Source organism: Hemitrygon akajei, chromosome 22, assembly GCF_048418815.1.
Source record: "Hemitrygon akajei chromosome 22, sHemAka1.3, whole genome shotgun sequence".
NCBI classification, from domain to species: domain Eukaryota; kingdom Metazoa; phylum Chordata; class Chondrichthyes; order Myliobatiformes; family Dasyatidae; genus Hemitrygon; species Hemitrygon akajei.
The window spans coordinates 21,041,504-21,066,293 of record NC_133145.1 but is presented as its reverse complement, the minus strand read 5'-3'; the positions used below and the strand labels follow the sequence as shown (position 1 = coordinate 21,066,293).

At 40.8% G+C, this 24,790-nt stretch overlaps 1 protein-coding gene across 1 annotated transcript in view; it reads left to right on the top strand.

The window, feature by feature from the left end:
• The window catches only part of gsg1l2b (gsg1-like 2b), a 189,249-nt gene that overhangs the window by 52,837 nt on the left and 111,622 nt on the right, over window positions 1–24,790 (top strand). The window lies entirely within an intron of this gene.

Below are 24,790 nucleotides of genomic sequence, written 5' to 3'. Positions count from 1 at the left end.
TGAAAAATCTGGGTCTTTTTCTCCTTAAATAAAGGATTTCCAAGGAGAGCTAACAAAGGATGTATATGGGGTGAATAGGGATGAACAGTTCCCATTGGAAGTGGGATTAAGATTGAAGGGACATAGAATGACAATGATTGGCAAAAGAATCAAAAAATGAGGAGAAATGAAAAAGAATTGGGAGCCCAGGAAGGGTTGGTGCTAACTGAATCCCACCATCCCATCGCCATTCTATGAATTGGCTTTTCTGAAATTCTTCTCCTATGAGACACCTTGAGTCATTTTATTATGTTAAAGGTACTCTGGCAATACAATTTGTTAATGTTGCCTTTGGCGTTGGAGGCAAGTGTCCTAGTTTAAAGGACACCTCACCTTGTTGACTACCACTAACTGATTAGCTTAACTTTTATTTGTCAAATATAAATTGAAACCTACAGTGAAATGCATCATTTGCATCATAACCAGCGCAGTCCAAGGATGTGCTGGGGGAAGCCCATGAGTACTGCCATACTTCTGATGCCAGTGTGGCACGCCCACAACTTACTAACCCGTGCACCTTTGGAATGAGCGAGGAAACCAGAGCACTCAGACACATCCCGCCTGGTCATGGGGAGAATATACAAGCTCTTCACTGACAGTGGCAGGGTTGAACCCTGATCGATAGTGCTATAAAGCGTCATGCTAGCTGCTACACAATCGTGTGGCCCATGCTGCCAATTGGTTGGTGTTCCCGTTAGTGATCAAGAGGCTAATCAGAATTTCACATTACAAAATGGTGATGAATTTCCATTAGTTCATCTCCATGAGAAAGCCGCTATGTAAAATAGTAGATGATCAGTTAACCAAGTTTTATAGGTTGAATAGTTGTTCTCACAGGGTTTCAATTTTTAAAAATTGGAATGATATTGAAATTATGCGTGATATTTAGCAGGATGTAACAGAATCGGATCAGGATGTGTGAGCAGCTGTGATTATTTAAATAGCAGAGAGGTCAGTGTCTTCATATTCTAGTGAGGCGCATTAAAATTTCAATGCAGGATTCGTTCTGTTTCAGAGTACAAAAGGTCAACCGTCAAGAGAGACACTCGGCTACTATACTCTCTGAGGAATGTTATTTGATTTTAGGGTACAAGTTCTTATTGGAAAGAAAGTAATAGCTATCACTCAACCTTTCTGACACGTTCAAAGAAAAGGAATGTGTTCTTTGTATGGTCAGCAGGAACCCTTCAATTTTGTTCATTCTTACATGCAGGTTATTTCTGATGGTGTCTCACCCACAACATATATTGCCATTGACAACATCTGTAATGAGGATGAGAGGATGATCCACTTCTTTGTGGACTGTGAATTTGCAATGGCCTTCAAAAAGATAAAAGAATCCTTGTCAAGGTTAATCCTGAGCAATGGCATAATAGGGTTCTGATCTATAGGCTACTCCTGGAGACATATGCCAAGACAGGCATCCAGTGCTGCTGAAAGGACATCATCTTAAGAGTACTGTTCCATGGTTTGTCCAGAACTTGATGGTTTTCCAACTCCTTGAACTATCTGTAAAGGGCTGCTGCTGACTGGCAAATCCCAGGCTGCCGGTGTATATGCTGTGGAATGCACTGAATTTTGGTGCAGCCACTGCAAGGCTTCGTCAGGAAGGACTGTAATTTAATGCCCTGCCACCAATAGACATTGAGGGGCCGAGTCCTGCACAAAGGCCACTCGAACTCTTGAGGCCACACTGGTGGTAATGGAACCTTGTAACTACAAATGTGCATAACCAGAATGTTACGACTGGCTGACACTAGAGATGTAAAGAAAGCCAGGCATTGTTTCTTTATTGCGATTATTGTATATATCTTTATGAGTGAAGTTTCCATTTGAAAGAAAACTAGTGGTCTCCGAAGAATATCTGAAAGTTTGGATTCTTCTATGTTTCTCCCTACTTGCTGCTGGCATATGCAACACTTGATCATATTCTCTACCCTAACTTCTAGATTCTTCTGGTAACTTCCAGTAACTAGCAAGAGAATAGGGCCCCTCAAAGATCAAAGTGGAGTCACAGGCAATGAATATTTCTACTCTGTTTTTACAATGGAGAAAAACACAAATAATTCAGAGCTAGGAAAGATACATGGAGAGGCAAAAAAGAGGCTGGAAAGTGATGACCAAGTCGAGGACAGCATTTTGAATAACAGGCAGGAGGAGTGCCACGAGTGGTGAAAGTCTGTTGGATTAAATTGTATTTATTTCAGTGCAAGAGGTCTGACAGATAAGGTAGTTGAACTTATGGCTTAGATAGCTACGTGGTACTGGAGCGTTACACCAACGGACACCCCTACTTCGGAGCATAGGCTGTTGACAGCGACTTGCTTCTGTCCTTGGCCAATCTTTCACCTTATCCCCAGGTGCAGCCCACCTTCTTAGTAAGATCCTGGGACTTGCTTTTTGCAGCTTCTGTTGGTGTTTTCTCTGCTCTGAGTTTTCATGGGATGGGGTTACTAGCCCCATGCCCAATCATCCTCCGGGCGTACAGCCATTCATGGTGCAGTTACTGGGATAAAATAGCCGCTACGGAAACATGGCTAAGGGAAGGACAAGACTGGCAGCTTAGGAGGGAAATTTCATTTTTCATTAAGAGGTCAGAGATGTAATTACTGAAAGGTCATCCAGTGAGATTTTAGGTTTTACTGTACTATAGGCCCCCGGATAATCAATGGGATTTAGAAAAACAAAGATGCAGAAAGATTGTGCAGAATTGTAATATTAATAAGGTTGTCACAGCAGGAGATTTTAACTTTCCCAAAACTATTAAGTGCTTAGATGGTGGGGAATTTGTTAAGTGCTTCAGGAATCTTTATCTGAGTACCCCACTAGGGAAAGGGTAATGATTAAACTACCCTTGTGTAGTATCGCAGGATAAGTGAGGTGAGCTGACAGGGAGAGAGCACTTTGGGGCCCAGGACCATAGATGAATATGTTTCAAAATAGTTATGGAAAGGAACAGGTCCACAGATTCAAGTTCTAAACTGGGCCAAGGTGAATTTTGATGGTATGTGTCAGGAGCTTGCAAAGGTTGATTGGTCCAGGCTATTTGTGGGCAAAGGGACCACAGGTAAGTGTGAAGCTCTTGAAAGTGAGAAATTGGGAGCTCAAGGTCACTGTCTGCATGTTCCTGTTAGTGTGAAGGGCACAGTTGATAGGAGTAGGAAATCCTGGATACCAAAGGATATTGAGGCTCTGGAGAGTGTTGTAGAACAGAGTAACCTTGGGTACAAGTAGATGGCTCATTTATAGTGGAGTGGCAGGTAGAGAGGATGGTTAACAAGGCCTTTGGCACGCTGGCCTCCAGCAGTCAGGTCATTGAGTACAAAAGCTAAGAATTTATGTCACATTTGCACAAGACACTGTTGTGACTTCAATTGGAGTATTGTATTCAGTTTTGAACACCCTACTATAGGAAAGATGTTATTAAGCTAGAGAGTGCAGAAAAGATTTACAGGGCTTCTGCCAGGACTTGAGTGACTGAGTTATAGGGAGAGGATGGACAAGCTAGGACTTCATGTCTTAGAGCAAAGCAGACTGAAGGATGAGCTCATAAAGATGTACAAAATCATAAATGATTAGATAGGCTTTTTCCCCGGAGTTGGGGGCATAGGATTAAGGTAGGCTGGGAAGGAACTTGAGTAGCATCATTTTTTAACAGAAATGATAATATCTATGTGTATTCAGCTGTCAGAAGTCTTTGAGGCAGGTAGAAGAGTAACTTTTATAAAGCAAGTTGACAGGTAATGAATTGGGAGTGTGGGCCAAATATTGGCAAATGGGACTAGCTTGGGTGGGTCATCTTTGTTGGCATGAACCAGTTTGGCCAAGTGGCCTGTTTCTATGCTGTATGACTCTATGATTCTGACATATGCTTCCAGCTCTGCAATAGTCAGCATTTATCAAGTCCAGCCCATGTACTCCATTGACATCTCCAAACCATTCTGTTCATAGGACACCCTTTTCAAAAGCATCTAAAATGATACACAAAGCCAAATATACAGTACTTATAAAAATATTTACCTCCCACCCATAGAAGGTTTTATATTTTAATGTTTTACAACAGTGAACCAGTGGATTTAATTTGGCTTGACTTCAATCAACAGGAAAAGACTCCTTTGTGTCAAAGTGAAAACAGATCTCTACAAAGTGATCTAAATTAATTACAAATATAAAACCCAAATTTATTGATTGCAAATATATTCACCCCTTTAATATGACACAGATAATCATCACAGCTGCAGCCAATTGGTTTTAGAAGTCATGTAATTAGTTAAATGTAGATCACCTGTGTGCAGCCAAGTTGTTTCAATTGACTGGAGTGAAAAAACCCAGTATCTGAAAGGGCTAACTGCTGGTGAGTCAATATCCTGGCAAAAACTACACCATGGAGACAAAAGAACACTCCAAGCAAAACCATGAAAAGGTTATTGAAAAGCACAATTCAGGAGATGGATACAAGAAAATTTCCAAGTCACTAAATATACCTTAGAGTACAGTTAAGTTAATCATCAAGAAATTGAAAGAATACACTACAGCTGTAAATCGGCTTAAAGCAGGCCATCCTCAAAGTCTGAGTGATGGTGCAAGAAGAGGACCAGAGAGAGAGGCCACCAAGAGATCTTTGACAACTCTGGAGGAGTTACAAGCTTCAGTGGCTGAGATGAGAGAGACTGCGCGTACAACTGTTTCCTGGTGCTTTACCAGTCACAGCTTTATGAAACAGTGGCAAAGAGAAAGACACTGTTGGAAAAAAAACTCAAGAAATCTCAGCCAGAGTTTGCCTGAAGGCATGTCGGAGACTCTGAAGTCAGCTGGAAGAAGATTCTATGGTCTGGTTAAACCAAAATTGAGCTTTTTGGCCATCAGACTAAACGCTATGTTTGGCATAAGCCAAACACCACACACCATCAAAATCACACCACCAAAAACACACCATCCCTATCATGAAACATGGTGGTGGCTGCATCATGCTGTGGGGATGCCTCACTGCAGCAGGCCCTGGAAGGCTTGTGAAGGTAGAGGGTAAAATGAACGCAGCAAAATACGAGGAAATCCTAGAGGAAAACCTGATGCAGTCTGCAAGAGAACTGCGACTTGGGAGAAGATTGGTTTTCCAGCAAAACAATAGCCCCCAGTACAAAGCCAAAGCTACACAGGAGTGACACAAAAACAGCAAAGTTAATGCCCTGAAGTGGCTGTCAGATTCGAGACTTCAATCTAACTGAGAATTTGTGGCTGGACTTGAACAGGACTGTTACAAAGGGACAGGTGTGTAAAAAGGGCCCAAAGGATCACTGGGAACCCGAGTCACCCCAACCAGAAACTGATCCAGCTGCTACCATCTGGGAAATGGTACCGCAGCATAAAAGCCAGGACCAACAGGCTCCGGGACAGCTTCTTCCACCAGGCCACTAGACTGATTAATTAATGCTGATACAATTGTATTTCTATGTTATATTGACAGTCCTGTTGTACATACTATTTATTATAAGTTACTATTAATTGCACATTTAGACGGAAATGTAATGTAAAGATTTTTACTTCTCATGTATATGAAGGATGTAAGTAATAATGTCAATTCAATTCAAGTCACTCAAGATCCTCACGCAATCTGACAGAGCTTGCAAAGAAGAATGGGGAAAAATTGCAGTGTCCAGATGTGCAAAGCTGATAGAGACCTATCCACACAGACTGCCAAAGGTGCATCTACTAAATACTGACTTGAAGGGGGTGAATACTCATGCAATAAATTATTTTGTGTTTTATATTTGTATTCATTTAGATGACATTGTTCTATTTTTACTTTGACAAGAAAGAGTCTTTTTCTGTTGATCAGTGTCAAAAAAAGCCAAATTAAGTCCACTGTGATTCAATGTTGTAAAACAAAACATGAAGACTTCCGGGGGGGGGGGGGGGGTGAATATTTTTTATAGGCACTGTCTGTTCTGACTTTAACTTTTTGTTCACCTTTAAGCAAATCCCATCTTTTAAGTCTACTGATTTTCAATTTCTTTAAAAGCAGCTTCTAAAGTCCTATGCCAAGTCATATGAAATGCTTTATTTCACACTATAAGATGTATTTTGCCAGAGCAACAATACCAATATACAATGACATTTAAACCTTGCAAATCAGTTGAGGACTGAGATTTCATATGATATCTGGTTTACAGGTGGTGGTTGAGTATGTTTCATTTTTAATTTGAAAGTTATTAATTGTGAAGATTTGCGTTTCACCATTCTCCAACACTTCCTAACGGCTTCATCAGTTCTTTACTTGCCGCAAGATATTCTGGTTCCTGCATCCATTTTAACTGCAATCCATGTACGGAAACCAGTGCCAGATCCACAGTGATCTTACCAAGCAGAAGTTCTCAGCCTTTTTTATGTCATGGATTCCAACCGTTAACCAAGGGGTTCATGGACTCCTGGTTGGGAACTCCAGGTGTAGAGGGAATTTGACAACTATATTTGAGTAGGTGAGGGAGTTAGAAAGTAGAAAATACATACAGTATAAAGGCAGTGGGTTGCAATAGTGTACTGCTGCTGATTTTGGTATGGTAATACAGCAGAATAGACACTAATCTTGAACAGATATCCTTAAAATTGAATTTTATTACTGCTTATTTTCTGAAACACATGATTTGATGCCAATGAAAAGCTGTTAACAAAGGAAATGTCTATACAGTCAAATTTTCACTCATGTTTGTATCTTGTTACAACTGTGAATGAAGCTATTCAGGCCATCAAGAATATGCCAGATCTCAGAGCATCCTATTCAAAAATTGCAAAAATCACCCCGAGGAGCTTAAGCGCAAGTTCAACTTTAATATCCAACAGTATCTAGTGATCGTAAAAAAGACAGAGAATGAACAATAACATCTTTGTTTGGGCCTAGAGAGGATGCTGTGACTGAGCACACTGCCATATAGCCAGAAAATGAGCTGCAGGTCTACGCCCCCCCCCCCCCCAGCTATTTGCTCGATAGTGGAGGAGTTAGATTTGTTGCCTGCCTGGTTGCAGTCTGTTTCAGCCAGCCATGGAAGAATGCATCAGAGATGGTGCATGGTCCATCAGGTGGTTCTTATTTTGAGCGCAAGGCCCTGCTGAAAATTGATAATGCCTTGTGCCTTGGGGTCACCTATTGCAGCCACCAGATAAGGAGCTGGCGGAACTGGTTGCATGCCGTGGGATTCCAGGCTGTGTTGGCTGCTGGTCCCTCGCGTCAGTGCTGCCCTCTAGCATTGAGTTGGCTGAAGACAAGCTGGATTGTGTTAGTCTGTGATTGCATTTGTGCGAGATTAGGAATCGCTACAGGCTTGTTCTTGCAGAAACATGGTTTCATGACAACATTCATGTACCATCAATCTGTAGACATGACACTCGGGGACTTGCAATATATTTTAAAATATTTTTTGTAATTGTGCATTATATGTGCTATATGTGCTGTATTCTATGTGTGACTGTTAGTACTGCGGTTTGCACCTTGGACCCAAGGGAATACTATGTATTTCACATGTCTGAATTCATGACGATGGTTGAATAACAATTAAATTTGAACTTGAACTTGATAGTGGGCCTACAGTGCCCAAGAGTAGAGATACATTGGAAGTACACTGGGACACAGCATATTAACTTGAACTTGATAGTGGGCCTCCAATGTCCAAAGGTGGAGACACATGGGACACAGTGTATTAACAAACTGAAGAATACTTAACATTTCATCAAAGTGGGAAAAATAAAGACAATTCTTTGCAGAAAAGTGCAATTCACATGCAGAGATAGGACTGGTTACATCTACTGCAATGCAGCCTTTCACCCGCAGATGTTTTAAGTTTGAAAATTAGAGTGCTTGTAACAAATCCAGTTCCCCAGTACCTGTACAAGATACACTTTGGCCTAGTGGGATTAAACAGCCTTAGTTTATCTTGTTGATTTTTGAGCTGACATGTTTCATATCAGAATCTGGAACAAACCTAATGTCTTTCAATGCTTGAAAAACTCTACATTCTGGAATACTGTGGGTATCCCACTGCTCTCTGTTCCCGTTCCTGGCCTCTCTCCCTCTTTTCCATTCCCAGACAACCTCCCTTCCCATTATTGTCCTCTCGACATTCCCAATCCTGTCCTCCTCCTCACTCCTGCTCTTGGCCTCTCTCCTACTCCTGCCTCCCTCTCACTCCTAATCAAGACCTCCTATCCAGCTCACTTCCACACTCTCCACCCTACTGTCCCTAACCTCCCTTTGTTCTCCCAATCTTTCTTACCTACCTCTCTTGGGCTCCCTGCCCTGTCACTGCCTAATTCCAAACCTTTCCTCTCTCAGATTCTCTCACCTTCTACCCCCATTCTCTCACTCCATCCTTCATGCAGTTGAGATATGTACTCTGGGGTTCTCTGTCCTACCATTACCAATCTCTTTTTACTCTTACCCCCAGCCTTCCTGCTCCCAAAGTTCCTGCCTCTCACTTTCTGGTTCCCAATCTGCCAAGCCCAGACAATCATTCCACCTGTCAAACCAGTCCCTGGACCCCCCCACTCCAAGACACCCCTTCCACTCCCAGAGTCCCACTCCACTAATTCCAACATACCTCTCGGCTCTCTCACTTCCACCCTCCCTCTCTGTCTCCTCCACCTCTCCATTCTTATCCTTACCTGTTCACTTCCACTCTCTCGCAACTTCAGCCATCGTTCCAAGACTACACTGGAGACCTCCCTGCACTTTTCCCATGCTACATTGACAACGGCATTGGTACTGCTTCCTACACCCATGCTGAACTCGTCGACTTCATTCACTTCGCCTCTAACTTCCAACCAGCCCTCAAGTTTGCCTGGTCCATTTCCGACACCTTGCTCCCCTTTCTTGATTTCACTGTCTCTGTCTCTGTAGACAGCTTATCTGCTGATGTCTATTATAAACCCACAGACTCTCACAGCTACTTGGACTATACCTCTTCCTGCCTTGTGACTTGTAAATATGCCATTCCCTTCTCTCAATTTCTCTGTCTCCATGCATCTGCTCTCAGGAGGAGGCTTTTCATTCTAGAATGAAGGAAATGTCCTCATTTTTCAAAGAAAGGGGCTTCCCTTCCTCCACAGTCAACACTGCCCTCAACTGCATCTCTTCCATTTCACGCACGTCTGCTCTCACCCATCATCCCATCACCCTACCAGGGACAGGGTTCCTTTTCTCCTGATTAGCCGCCACGTCCAGCACATAATTCTCCAAAACCTCCTCCATCTCCAGCAGGATCCCACTACCAAGCACATCTTTACCTCCCTCCCACTTTCTCCTTTCTGCTGGGACCACTCTCTACATGACTCCCTAGTCCATTCATCCCTCCCCACTGCTCTCCCTCCTGGCACTATCCTTGCAAGCAGAACAAGTGCTACACCTGCCCCTACACCTCCTCCCTCACTACCATTCAGGGCCCTAAACAGTCCTTCCAGGTGAGGCGACTCTTCACCTGTGAGTCTGTTGGGGTAATTTACTGTGTCTGGTGCTCCCAGTGTGGCCTCCTGCTCATCGGTGAGACCCAACGTAGACTGGGAGACTTTGCCAAGCTTCTACACTCCATCCGCCAGAACAAGTGGGTTCTCCCAAAGGCCGCCCACTCTAATTCCACTTCTGATATGTCCATCCATGGCATCCTCCACTGTCACGATGAGGCCTCAATTTGGGTGGAGGAACAACACCTTATCTTCTGATTGGATAGCCTCCAGCCTGATGGCATGAACATCGATTCCTCAAACTTCTGGCGTATGGTGTATTGGCCTTCATCAATCGTGGAATTTAATTTAGGATCCAAGAGGTAATGTTGCAGCTATATAGGACCCTGGTCAGACCCCACTTGGAGTTCTGGTCGCCTCACTACAGGAAGGATGTGGAAAAGTGCAGAGGAGATTTTCAAGAATGTTGCCTGGATTGGGAGGCATGCCTTATGAGAATAGGTTGAGTGAACTCGGCCTTTTCTCCTTGGAGCGAAGGAGGATGAGAGGTGACCTGATAGAGGTGTATAAGATGATGAGAGGCTTTGATCGTGTGGATAGCCAGAGGCTTTTTCCCGGGGCTGAAATGGTTGCCACAAGAGGACACAGGTTTGAGGTGCTGGGGAGTAGGTACAGAGGAGATGTCAGGGGTAAGTTTTTTACTCAGAGAGTGGTGAGTGTGTGGAATGGGCTGCCAGCAACGGTGGTGGAGGCAGGTACGATAGGGTCTTTTAAGAGGTTTTTAGATAGGTACATGGAGCTTAGTAAAATAGAGGGCTATAGGTAAGCCTAGTAATTTCTAAGGTAGGGATGTGTTCGGCACAACTTCATGGGCCAAAGGGCCTGTATTGTGCTGTAGGTTTTCTATGTTTCTATCACCATACCCCCTCTCATTCACCATTTCCCCATCCCATTTTCCTTCTCTCACCCATCACCTCCCTCTAGTGTTCCCACCTTTTCTTTCTTCCATGGTCTTCTGTCTCTTTCACCAATCAACTTCCCAGCTCTTTACTTCATCCCTCCCCCTTCAGGTTTCATCTATCACCTTGTGTTTCTCTTTCCCCTTCCCCCACCTTTTATGTCTACTCATCAGCTTTTTTTCTCCAGTCCTGCCAAAGGGTTTCAACTCAAAACATCGACTGTACTCTTTTCCATATATACTGCCTGGCCTGCTGAGTTCCTCCAGCATCTTCTGTGTCTTGCCCAGATTTCCAGTGTTGTTTGTCAATTGTTGTCCCGACAGTTCTGATCTTTCTTCTCCCCCCGTACAGTGCACATTGTAAATGGCACAAAAAACCCCAGCCTCTGTCTCTCAACAACCTCCCTTGACTGAATAAAACTAAATAACAAACATAAGACTTGAAATCCATTAAGATGTCACAATATCTCCACCTTCCAATCTATCTCATCTATGGGTTAGCAATATTCAGAAAGTTTGCTGCTTTTTTAACTTGTTTTAGAATGCATAACAGCTTTGGTGAGTAAAAAAGGCCATACATTGAAATTAACATAATTATGCATTCACCTCAGAAAAATGAACTGATAGATGTTTACAGGTACAATAATCATGCTCAAGAATTCCATAATTGCTTGTGGTTTCTGCCGTTAGTAAAGTTGAAGACCAGAAAAAAATATCAAGGCATAAGCTGGGAGCAGAGAGAATGTACAGTTAGTTTTCAAGTCTCTTCACACTAACAAGATATGTACAGTGGCATGCAAAAGTTTGGGCACCCCTGGTCAAAAGTTCTGTTACTGTGAATAGTTAAGTGAATAGAAGATGAACTGATCTCCAAAAGTCATGAAGTTAAAGATGAAACATTCGTTTCAACATTTTAAGCAAGATTAGCGTACTGTTTTTGTTCCGTACAATTTTAGAGTGAAAAAAAAGGAGCACCATGTAAAAGTTTGGGCACCCCAAGAGATTTGAGCTCTCAGTTAACTTTTACTAAGGTCTCAGACCTTAATTAGCTTGTTACAGCTATGGCTTGTTCACAATCATCGTTAGGAAAGGCCAGGTGATGCAAATTTCAAAGCTTTATAAATACCCTTACTCCTAAAACCTTATCCCACCAGTCAGCAGCTATGGGCTCCTCTAAGCAGCTGCCTAGCACTCTGAAAATCAAAATAAATGATGCCCACAAAGCAGGAGAAGGCTATAAGAAGATAGCAAAGTGTTTTCAGGTAGCCATTTCCTCAGCTTACAATGTAATTAAGAAATGGCAGTTAACAGGAATGGTGGAGGTTAAGTTGAGGTCTGGAAGACCAAGAAAACTCTCCCAGAGAACTGCTTGTAGGAGTGCTAGAAAGATAAATTAAAACCCCCATTTGACTGCCAAAGACCTTCAGGAAGATTAAGCAGACTCTGGAGTGGTGGTGCACTGTTCTACTGTGCAGCAACACCCACAAATATGACTTTCATGGAAGAGTCATCAGAAGAAAACCTTTCCTGCATCCTCACCACAAAATTTGGTGTTAGAAGTTTGCAAAGGAACATCTAAACAAGCCTGATGCATTTTGGAAATAAGTCCTGTGGACTGATGAAGTTAAAATAGAACTTTTTGGCTGCAATGAGAAAGGTATGTTTGGGGAAAAAAGGGTGCAAAATTTCATGAAAACACCTCTCCAACTGTTAAGCATAGGGGTGGATCGATCATGCTTTGGGCTTGTGTTGCAGCCAGTGGCACAGGGACATTTCACTGGTAGAGGGAAGAACGAAATCAATTAAATGCCAGCAAATTAGAAACATAGAAAACCTACAGTATAATATAGGCCCTTCGTGTCAGATTTTTGGATTTTCTCCCCATTTAAAAAATAATCCACACATTTATTTCTACTTTCAAAGTATTTTCCAATGTTATATTTCATTTGCCACTTTCTTGCCCACTTTCCTAATCTGTCTAAATCCTTCTACATCCTGCCTGTTTCCTCAACACTACCTGCCCCTCCACCAATCTTCATACCTCTGCTCTAGGCCAAAAGTGGAATTTCCTAATGGCCAACCATTTCAATTCCTAGCAATACACACATAATGCTGGAGGAACTCAGCAGGCCAGGCAGCATCTATGGAAAAGTGAAAACAGTCAATGTTTTGGGCCAAGATCCTTCATCATTCCCATTCCAATATGTTGGTCCATGGCCTCCTCATTTGCCATGATGAGGCCACTCTCAGGGTGGTGGAGCAACACTTCATAGTCTAAGTAACTGCCAACCTGATGACATTAACATTGATTTCTCCTTCCAGTAATCTGCTTTCCCTCCCCCTTTCCTCTTCTGGCCTCTTCTCTTTACTTGCCAATCACCTCCCCCTGCTGCCCTCCTTCTTCTGTTCCTTCCATGATCTATTCTCCTCTCCCAATTCCTAAGAATTTCCTAAGAAGGTTGGCGTCATTCAATGTCTGTAGTGAGATGCTGAAGATGTTCTATAGGTCAGTTGAGGAGAGCGCCCTCTTCTTTGTGGTGGCGTGTTGGGGAGGAAGCATTAAGAAGAGGGACGCCTCACGTCTTAATAAGCTGGTAGGGAAGGCGGGCTCTGTCGTGGGCAAAGTACTGGAGAGTTTAACATCGGTAGCTGAGCGAAGGGCGCTGAGTAGGCTACGGTCAATTATGGATAACTCTGAACATCCTCTACATAGCACCATCCAGAGACAGAGAAGCAGTTTCAGTGACAGGTTACTATCGATGCAATGCTCCTCAGACAGGATGAAGAGGTCAATACTCCCCAATGCCATTAGGCTTTACAATTCTACCGCCAGGACTTAAGAACTTTTTAAAAGCTATTATTAATGCTTTTTGAGATGGTGATTTAGATGCATATCATATTTTTTTACTGAGTTAAGTATTGTATGTAATTAGTTTTGCTACAAAGTGTATGGGACATTGGAAAAAAAGTTGAATTTCCCCATGGGGATGAATAAAGTATCTATCTATCTATCTATCTATCTATCCTATCAGATTCCATCTTCTTAAGCCCTTTACCTCTCCCATCTGCCTGTCTTGACCTATCATCTTCTAGCTAGTCCTCCTTCCCTTCCACCCACCTTTTTATTCTGGCATCTTCCCCTTTCCTTTCTGGTCCTGAAGAAGGGTCTCAGCCTGAAACCTTGACTGTTTATCCATTTCCATAGATGCTGCCTGACCTGCTAAGTTCCTCCAGCATTTTGTGTGTTAGATGTATAACCAGTTTTCAGGAACTCTGGTGATCACTGAGATCTTAGAAAATGTAATTAAAAATTTTTGAAATATGTTTAAAAGGCAGTAAAAGAACAGAAGTATATAAACTCAAAATTAATTTTATTTTAAGGAATGCAATAGGTCTGCTCTTTGCTTTTTCAGCCCACAATCCCCAAAAAACCAGTTAGATCAATGAAGTCTCAGATTCAGCTGAAAATAAAACCTGGCATAAGACTGAGGAGCTGATTGCTGGGGACTGTGAGCAAATTGGAACGGGCCACATTGTAGTGGAGTGAACAGATAGTTTCCGAAATTGAAGAAACCTGCCAGTGCATTTGGGGATGCTGTGACTGGCAATGCTTTCACACCATCTCAGGACTTCTTTACATTTAAAAGGTCAATTGTCAGTCATTGCATTCAGTATTAACCAGGCTGCGATCACAACACTGACTTTTTTCCTCCATCTTCTATTAAGTCTGGAATGAGTTATATCATCCACCTTTCCCCTGGCAATACTGATGAATCTGCCTCCCCACTATACCCATCCTTCAGGTGTTGCATCAAGGATGCTGGAGCAGATCTCGTGTATATGCAGATGATATCAGCATCAAAGCCAAACACTACCCCAACTTTCAATGGGCTAAGCACAGGAGTAATATGCAGGTGGATGAATCTTGTGGCAAATTGATTCAAATTCTCAAACTTTCTTAATCCAATACTAAAGGCCAATTCAACACACCTGTTCCTTGCCAGTTACAAGCAAAGCAATCCCTTCAGTCCCATTACCCCTCTCTTCAGTTCCCAGTAGACCCACAACTTATTCTCTCTAGCATACACTCATTAATTCTCCATTTGCCACTATCTACACTGGGGAAATTTACACCTGTCAGTTAACTTAATTTAACACTTTGAAATGTGGGAGGAAACCCGAGCACCAGGCAGAAACCCACAGGATCACAGAGAGAATGTGCAAACTCCACACAGACTGCCTCAGTCAAAATAAATAGAGAAGTATAACCTTAAATAAAAGACCATTCAGTGTTATAAACCACTAAAAAGAAATTTTATTTGATAGTACTGTCAACATCAAATTGTATGAATATACCCTCAGTAGTCACTTTATTAGGTATCTCCTAAAACTAATAAAGAGGCCTCTGAGTCAATGTTCATGGTCTTCTGCTGTTCTAGGCCAACCACTTCAAGATACAACATGCTCTTCAGAGATGCTCTGCTGTACATCACAGTTGTAACGCATGGTTATAAGAGTTAGTGTCACCTTCCTGACAACTTGGACCAGTCTGGCCATTCTCCACAAACCTCTCTCATTTACAGAGCATTTTCACCCACAGAATGCTGTTCACTGGAAGTATTTTTCTCTCTGTTTTTACATCGTTCTCTGTGCACTCCAGAGACGGTTTTGTGTGAGAATCCCAGGAGATCAGTAGTTTCTGTGATACTCAAACCACCCCATCTGGCACCAACAATCATTCTATGGTTAAAGTCATTTAGATCACGTTGCTTCCACATTCTGATATTTAGACGGAACAGCAACTGACCTGTTGACCATGGCTGCATGCTTTTATACATTGAGTTACTGCCACATGATTGGCTGATTAGTTATTTACCTTAATGTGCAGGTGTGCATAATAAAGTGGCTGCTGAGTGTAATCTGCAATCTATTTGGACAACTACAATCTTTATAAAAAAACTGTTGCTAATGATAAATACAGTTTTTTCTGTTGCTTGGGAATCTCCTGAGTTTGATTACCTTGCTGTTCTGTCTTAGTGACTGTCAGCTTGGACAGTAAGTACTGGCAGCAATGGCATCAGTGCTGGACTCCGGAGCAAAGGTTCACGAGTTTGAATCCAAGTCGGGCCACCACCTGAGCACGCTTCCCATCCGTGCCGGGTTGTGCGTCTAGCTAGCCACTCGGCCTCATTAAAAAAAAAGGGTTGAGCCAGGGACATTCATATCGTGACCCAGTTAATCCGAAGGGAGACCAATCCTGACACCACGCGCCAGACAAGAATGGCTGACTGTCTAGTGTGACATGCTAAAATAAAAATAAGGACTATCAGGATATTGAATGAGAACAAGCTTCCAGTAATGGGAAAAGGTGCAAGATGATGTTTTGGGTGAAGACACTGCTTCAAAATTGAAAGGGAACAGGAGAGTTTGACTATACACAGCAGTATATAGGGTGTTGCATACTGCTAAATACTGACAATATTTCCTGTTCCACCTCAGTTCTAATACAAGGTCTCAACCAGAAATGACCACTTACACTTTTTCCAGTGTTCTGTTTTTTTATTTAGATTCCAATATCTGCAGTCAGTTCTGTCTTCAAGCTTCTAATGATGTTTTACTAGGAGTGAATGTGTGTAGCCATTGCTAAGGGTAGGAATGTGTTTTGCCATGAAACATTTCACAGTCAAATGCACTAACTATGCACTAACATTATCTCCACTTAAGTGTGAAGAATGGCTATTCATGCAAAGTGGTTTTATCACGTCTAGAGTTAGAGAACAGACAAGCAAAGGAAAAAACAGGATTTTCTAAATAAATAGCTTTAAATGAGTATAAAATAGGGACAAACATTCAGATTGTTGCTACTAATAGCACTATTTATAAATACCATTAGGAAATAAATTCTAAAAAGATGGGTGGTGGCTGAGATCTACTTTTTGAATTATGAAATGTAAGTTTAACTTCAAAACCACTGTCTTGCTCTTTTCTGTACATTAAGACCATAAGACATAGGAGCAGAATTAGGCTGTCTGGTCCATCGAGTCTGCTCCACCATTCATTCATGATTGATCATTTCATTTTCTCCTCAACCCCATTTATCAGCCTTCTCCCCGTAACCTTTGATACTATGTCCAATCAAGAACCTATCAATCTCTGCCTTAAATACACCCAGCAACCTGGCCTCCACAGCTGCATGTGGCAACAAATCCCACAAATTCACCACTCTTAGGCTAAAGAAATTTCATCACATCTGTTTTGAAAGGGCACCCCTCTATCCTGAGGCTGTGCCCTCTTGTCCTAGACTCTCCCACCATGGGAAACATCCTCTCCAAATCTACTCTGTTTAGGCCTTTCAACATTCAAAAGGTTTCATTGAGATCCTCCCTCATCCTTCTGAATTCCAGTGAGTACAAACCCAGAGCCATCAAACATTCCTCATATGATAACCTTTTCATTCCTGGAATCATCCTTGTGAACCTCCTCTGGACCCTCTCCAATGCCAGCACATCTTTTCTAAGATGAAGGACACAAAACTGTTCATAATACTCAAGGTGAGGCCTCACCAGTGCCTTATAAAGCCTCAGTTAAATATAGATACCTGCTGCAACTTAAAACACCTTCAATCTTTTTAATAGTTAAGTTGAATAAAAATAATGAATAAAATTTGAATGCACAGAAATATAATGATGTATTCAAGAATATCTTATTAGCTATTTCGTATCATTCTGAATTTTGGACAATGAACCCATAGTGCTCTACCTCAATTTTTTTATTGTTCACTGTTTGCACTACTTATTTTATTTATTCTTCTAGACAGTATATTTCTTATTGTAATTTATATTTTATTATGTATTGCAATGCACTGCTGCTACAAAACAAAAAATGTCATGACAAATGAATTTAATGTGAAATGTGAATTTAAACCTGATTCTGATTCAGTAACAATTCCCAACATAAGATGACTTGTTATAAACTGACAGCCCTTGAGATCAACAAACATTTTCGTGGAGATAGCTGCTCCTGAAATGTATCCAGTGCTAATGTGAAAGATCTGATATGTACAGTATTTTATTACTATATCATCTTAAAGCACAAAATCAAAATGAAGTTTGTAAGTTTGAGTACAGTGATGTTGGCTATGAGTGAATTTAGTATGTGGAGATATAAATTGGAGCCCAGTCTTGCTGTGAAAGTTTTACCACAATTAACCTCATAAATTTCTCATCATTAATTTTATGGAAATTAAATTTGTAAGAAACGAAGCATTTCAGTTATAGATAATATATTCAGTCTTAACAAAAACAAAACAAATATTTTAAAGCTAAATCTACATTTTAAAAATATTTTGCTACCATATTGATAGCATAAGTTATTTTTCAACAATGATTATAAATGGTGCTACTAGTGCCATTGCTCCTGAGATCGACAGTTCCACCTCGTGCCTAATTATTGCAGAGAAGAAGCATAACATCCAAACACTTGATGGATATTTGTACTATTTCTGTCTGTCTGCAGTATGTAGCTAAAAATAATTCTTACACTTGTGTAGATTCCAACCTAGAGTGCTACAACGGCAGATGTGAAATAAGTGCAACTCATTATAAGTGGGTGTATATTATTTGATTTTATGGCAAACAGTAATGAGTCAGCTCATCTATGTATCTTTATAAATAGGTATTTCATTGTAAATTTTATAAAAGGGTTTTTTTTTACACTTACCAATAGCACTTCACTCTCCCTTGATGTTATTTTGTCCCAGCATTTAAAGAAAATCGAAGATCTTGTCATTACATCATCACTATTCACAGGATTCTGCAGAATAATATTATTAAAATGCACTTCAAAGAATTTGCTGGTTGACAGGTGCTTTCAGATGATGGTCAAGAAAGATGGTCTGTAAATGTTAACACTTTTTTCTTTTATTCCATCATAAATTAGTCCAAGAAAAACTCACCTTTAAGTAACTAGTCAGCCATCTGTATGTGAATATCCAGCACCACAACTTCCTGAGGTTAGGTGGCATAGCCCATTATATTTGATGCAGAAAATCGGGAACCCATTTGCACGCTAACCTATTTTAATCTCCTCACAACTCCACAAATTACACAACTCACCTACCCACAAGATGCAATTTACAGTGGTCAATTGAACTACTAACCTGCATATTTTGGGATGTGTGAAGAAACAAGAGCACCCAGGGGAAACCCACAAGGTCACAAAATGAAAATGCAGACTCCACAGAGACAGCACCCAAGATGAGGATTGAACCCAGATCACTGGAGCTGTGAAGCTCTAGCCTAACTAGTTGCATCACAGAGCCCCCTCTTAGTCTGTTTAAAAATTGGAGGCAACTCCTTTGCACATTTGTGCTTTATTTCATCATTGTTATAGTCAATATATTATATGATTAATCACCCAAATGAGTGTCAAATAATTTCACATATTCATTTCATTTTTGGAGTCCAGTAAATACAAAACTGCACAGAAACAAAGCAGAATCCTGTTAAGACTTCTTTCTTTAATTCCATTGGAAAATAGTCCAAGGAAAATGCACTATGAAGTAACTTCAGTAAAGTTCCTGAGTCTGAAATACTAGATGTGATAGATATTCACTTTCCAGGACCCGAGAGGCTTATTGCTAACGTCAGCTTTCTAGCACTGTAGCACAACCTTTCCAAAGGCTCAAAATTGTTTGCAACAAAGGTAAACTTCTAACTGACATTCCTTGCTCAGTGTCTTGTATGGTGAGGTTTTGCAGGCCCATGTTATATCAATGTTAGATAATGGGTTATGTTAATTGGCCTGCATCAAACCAGGCAACACTGGCAAATTTATTTGCACCATTGTGATTGAGTTCAAGGAAGCTTGCAGACCAGATTGATTTTGTCCCTTAGTGCATCAAACATGGTCACAGGTATGGTTGATCAATCAACAGTCTGGATATTTGTATACTCAGGGTGTCCAACTCTCACAGCAGTAATCTTGAGTATCTGGGATCTTTATCCCCAGATGTTTATACACTATCTGCATAAACACTATCTGACATTACCATTTTCTTTGCCTTTTGGAAAGCTACCAAACATTGTTTTGCCCATTGCCATTTCTTCCTGATCTGTATTAATGAGTTCAAGGGGTGGAGCACAGTCTCTAGGCTTGGCAGATAACAGTTATAGTAAGGACCACAAATGTTAAATGACCTTTGGCCTGGGGTATCTACCAATGTTTGAATTTACTTAGCAAACTTGAGTAAATCTTGTATATCAATGGTGTGACCACAGGAAGTGATGCTTGGTTTAAAGAAATCAGACTTGTCACATAGTGCTCTGAATCCCTAACTGTCTAATCATTTTAACACTGGAGATTTTTGGAGATGTTCTTTGTCAACCTCAGTGGTAACAATAATGTCATCCATGTAACAATGATTTCCTGGACTGGCTTGCAGCACCTGGTATATAGATTTCTGCGAGAGTGCAGGTGCAGATGCTACTCCAAAAGTAAGCCTATTATAGTGATAAAAACCTTTGTGAGTGTTTTTGCTGAGAAACACTTTGGACTCTTCTTCCTTTTTCATCTGTAGTTAGGCATCAGCTAAGTCCACTTCACTGAACTGTTTACCTCCAGAAAGGTTTGCAACGATATCTTCTATCCTGGGCAGAGGGTATTGAACTACTTTCAGTACTGGATTGACAGTGACTTTAAACCACCACAGATTCTCACAGACAAAATGCTGGTGGAACACAGCAGGCCAGGCAGCATCTATAGGGAGAAGTACTGTTGATGTCTTGAGCTGAGACCCTACGTTGGGACTGTCCTGATGAAGGGTCTTGGCCCGAAACGTCAACAGCGCTTCTCCCTATAGATGCTGCCTGGGCTGCTGTGTTCCACCAGTATTTTGTGTGTGTTGTTTGAATTTCCAGCATCTGCAGATTTCCTCATGTTTGCACAGATCCTCACAGACCCATTTTTCATGGTTATGGGGAGCAGTGGTGTTGCCCATGGGCTCCACTCAAACTTGGAAAGAGTTCCTTCAGCCTCCATGATAGTTATCTCACTGGTAACTTTATCACAGATGGTATAAGGAACCAGACTGGTTTTGTAACACTTGGGTGTGGTGTTTTCACTTAACACCATTTTATCCTTCATATATTTGAATTTTCCATCCTCGAACACTGCAGAGGCATTATCCAGTGCCTTTATTAATTCACTTTTAGTTGACTTTCTTACAAGGGATGTGACATCAAATGGCAGATGGATCTGTAATCAGCCAGTCATGCCCCCACAATACTGGCCCTCTTGTTTTTACCACATACAAGCCCAATGTGGCTTGTTTGTTGTTGTATTTCACTGTTACAGATGTCGTTCCCACAGTAGTTATATTTTCTCCAGTATAAGTTCTTAGTTGGATATCTGCAGGCTTCAGTTCATTATCTTTGAAATGCCATTCAAACTCATTTTGTGTTATGATTGAAACAGTTGAACCAGTTTCTAATTTCATTTTAATTAATTTTTCTGTTCACTTCTGGTATAAACTGTATTACTTATCTCTTGCTAGTGTTTGTTATAAATCCCAAGGCTACCCAGTCCCATGTCACTCTCATTATCAGATTTTTCATCAAAGGCATGCAGATTAGTACTCTTTTTGAAACTGCAACTTGACTTTTTAATCTTACCTGTGCAATCCATTTATTTTTGTCTGACCGACATGCTTGTTGTATATGTCCTGTTTTGTTGCATTTTCTGCAAGTTTTGCATTTAACTCTGCATTGTTTTGGTGCATGTGAGCCCATGCCACAACAGTAACACAATTTATCTGGCCAGGCAGGTTTTGTTTAGACATTGCAATTTCATTCACGCTCTCTTTTATTCCGGACTGCAACTCAATTGCATCTCTGGCTGCTGTTTCTATTGATATAGCAATTTCAACTGCTCTTTTAAATGTGAGTTGTGCTTCAGTTAGGAGTCGTTTTTGAATTTTTTTTGTAAGATTCCACAAAGGGAATGATCTCTCGGTACAGCATTAAGTCCATCACTGAACTGACAATGTTCAAACAATTTCTTCAATTTAGCCATGTAAGCTGAAATAAACTCTCCTTCCTTTTAATTCCACTTATGAAACCTAAAATATTCTACAATGAACAATAGTTTCTGTTCTGAAAGTTCCAACATTACTATCATGATATCAACAAAGCTCGTTTCAACTGGTTTGATTGAAACGGTTAAACTTCTAAGCAAACTGTATGCGTTTACACTGAGCAACACTGGTATTCACTTTTCATTGGCTATTTCATTTGATCAAAAAACTGCTTAATATGTTCAGTATACTTCATCCGAATCAGAATCAAGTTTAATATCATTGGCATGTCATGAAATTTATTATTTTTTGCTGCAGCAGTACAATAAAATCCATGATAATATAGAAAAAATAATCACAGTAAGTATGTATGTATAGTAGATAGTTAAATTAAAATATGTAGTGCAAAAATAGAAATAACAATAATTCTGCTATACAATGAATATGTCTATCTTTCCAGTGTAGCCAGCCATTTCTGCTTATTTTGTTATCATCACCCAGTACTCACTCACTGTTTATGAAGCTGTGAATTTCATTCATTTTCTACCTTTTTTAAAACTTGACAAACTCTGTCCCCTTCTGAGGAAGCACATGCTGCACTTTTTTTAAAACTCAAATGTGTCTCTCTCCTTGCGAAGAAAAAACATGCTGCACTTTAGCAGGTAGGTAGTCATCTAGGGATCATTTTAAAACTTATCATTCCTGTTATGTACTGTAACTCCAGACATTAATCAAAAGAAATACATGGGAGCCTGGGAAAATATATCTACTTTGTTTTTACTTTAATGAGGCACTCACATATGACGTGGTGATGTATGCTATTGACATACTTAAATATAGCACATAATAAATTATGTAAGCAAACAAAGAATGCTTAATCAAACAATACAATTACAATAGTACTCAAATATTACTGAAATAATAAATACACCAGCAGTTATCTTGAAAATAAATAACCATTCTGTCAGGCAGGTATTTTTGTTCTGGGAATGTCTCGAACTGAAGTTTTCCTGCCTATCTGCTGCATATTCTGTGAAGGTCCAGAAAAGTTGTGGGAGTGAAATAGAATGTTTGAAATTATAGGGAAATCTCAAAAAGATATAAGCAATACATAATAGTGATAATGGGCAATTCTAGTCATTATCTTGTGGACTGTGTTAATTTGGCAGTGGAAAGGACAATGAGAAAAAAATGCTGCAATATATACAGGGTAACATTTAGACCTAGTAGGAAGAAAACTGCATAAGATCAAGTTCTTGATAAGAAGTGGGGTGAACAAAATTGGATTCAAAACTATGCATCCTAGTATCCTTAGGTTTGGAATTGCATTGCCAAAAAACCCCTGTTAAAACCTGAATTGGAAAACTCCTTTCATTGACGTGAATCTGCATCCGGCCTACATGTAGCTGCCTAAAAACTGGCCATCAGAATAACAAGGACATACAGGCTGGAATTCCCTGGATGATACATGGTGCAGGGATTAACATGCAAAATGCACATGAGATTCATAATGCAAGAGTACATTATTTGCAGAGAGGTAATAAGGAAACTTGAGAAGGGTAATCAGAAAATCAAAGCTCAAAGTTCAAATTACTTTGTGTGGAAGGTAAAATGAAACATTAAAGTTATTCATAAATAAAAAATCAAAATGATAGCCTAATGAAGGGTGGAACAGAATAGGCATCAGAGAAGAAGTCCTCCTGTAGTGGTAAAATGAAAGACTAAGTTGCTGAATGAGGATTCACTGCTTTCCTTTTGGCTGGTGGTGTAGTGGCACCTGCACTGGACTTCCAGGAGAGTGGTCGCAGGTTTGAATCCGACTGGCTTCTTGCACGCTCTTCATTTGTGCTGGGTAGAGCATCGACCTAGCAATTGGCCTTGTAAAAAGCAGACATATGCTAAAGAAGTGCAGCTCAATGTGCCAAAAGGTGCAGAAAGGAATAACAACAACTTTCCTTAACCAGAAGAAATGAACTTCAAGAGTGAGTTTTTTTGAATGCCTACAAGATGGCTTTTTCGAGCAGTTTGTCTTTGAGCCTACTAGGGGATCAGCTATACTGGTTTGGATGTTATGTAATGAACTGGAGGTGATTAAGGAGCTCGAGGAAAAAGAACCCTCAGGAAGCAGTGATCACAATGTGATTGAGTTCAACTTGAAATTTGACAGGGAGAAAGTAAAGTCTAACATAGCAGTATTTCAGTGGAATATGGGAAAATACAGTGGTATGAGAGAGGAGTTGGCCAAAGTAAACTAGAAGGAGATGCTAGCAGGAATGACAGCAGAGCAGCAATGGCGTGGGTTTCTGGGAAGAATGAGGAAGGTGCAGGATAAAAGTATTCCATAAACAAAAAAATACTCAAATGACAAAATAGTACAACTGTGGCTGACAAGGGAAGTCAAAGTTTCTGTAAGAGCAAAAATTAGCAGGAAGACAGAGGACTGGGAAGTTTTTAAACGCCTACAGAGAGCAACTAAAAGAATCACTAGGAGGGAAAAGATGAAATATGAAAGCAAGCTAGCAAACAATATCAAAGTGGATAGTAAAAGCTTTTTCAAGTATATTAAAAATAAAAAGAGAGATGAGAGTGGATATAGGACTGCTAGAAAATGAAGCCAGAGAAATAAAACAGGGAGCAAGGAGATGGCCGATGAACTACCGTAGATTCCGGACTACAGAGCGCACCTGATTAAAAGCCGCTGGCTCTAATTTTAGAAATAAAATCATTTTTTTTATTATACAGGCCGCTTCGGATTTTAGGCCGCACCGAATTTCAGGCGGAACGGATTTTCGGCGCACTGGATTTCCGGCGGACCGGATTTTCGGTGCACTGGATTTCCGGCGGACCGGATTTTCGGCGCACCGAATTTTCGGCCGCTTGTAATATGAGATATTTACACAGAAAGATATTACACGTGTTGGGCTTCAAATTCTGCCCTGTGTTCGTTTTGGAAGAGAGACAACCAACACCGGATTACAGTGCAGCGTGGCTTTATTGCAGAACGCGTTTTGCCTTCCCCTTACATTCTGCTCTTATTTATACTCCTTTTTCCCCCAAACCAAACCCTCGCTACACATATTTGGTAAGGCTAAACTTTGTTATACCTACCGGTATTTGGTAACATCGGACACTTGTGTCCTTATTGGCCCGATACCATTCACACACGAGTTTTACTGTTTTTTTGTTTACTGAATCGCTAGTAGTTTTGGTGCAGCGGAATCCTCAGTTTCGCTCCCTCCCTCCCTTGTACTGCTGTCTAATATCACGTGAGCCAT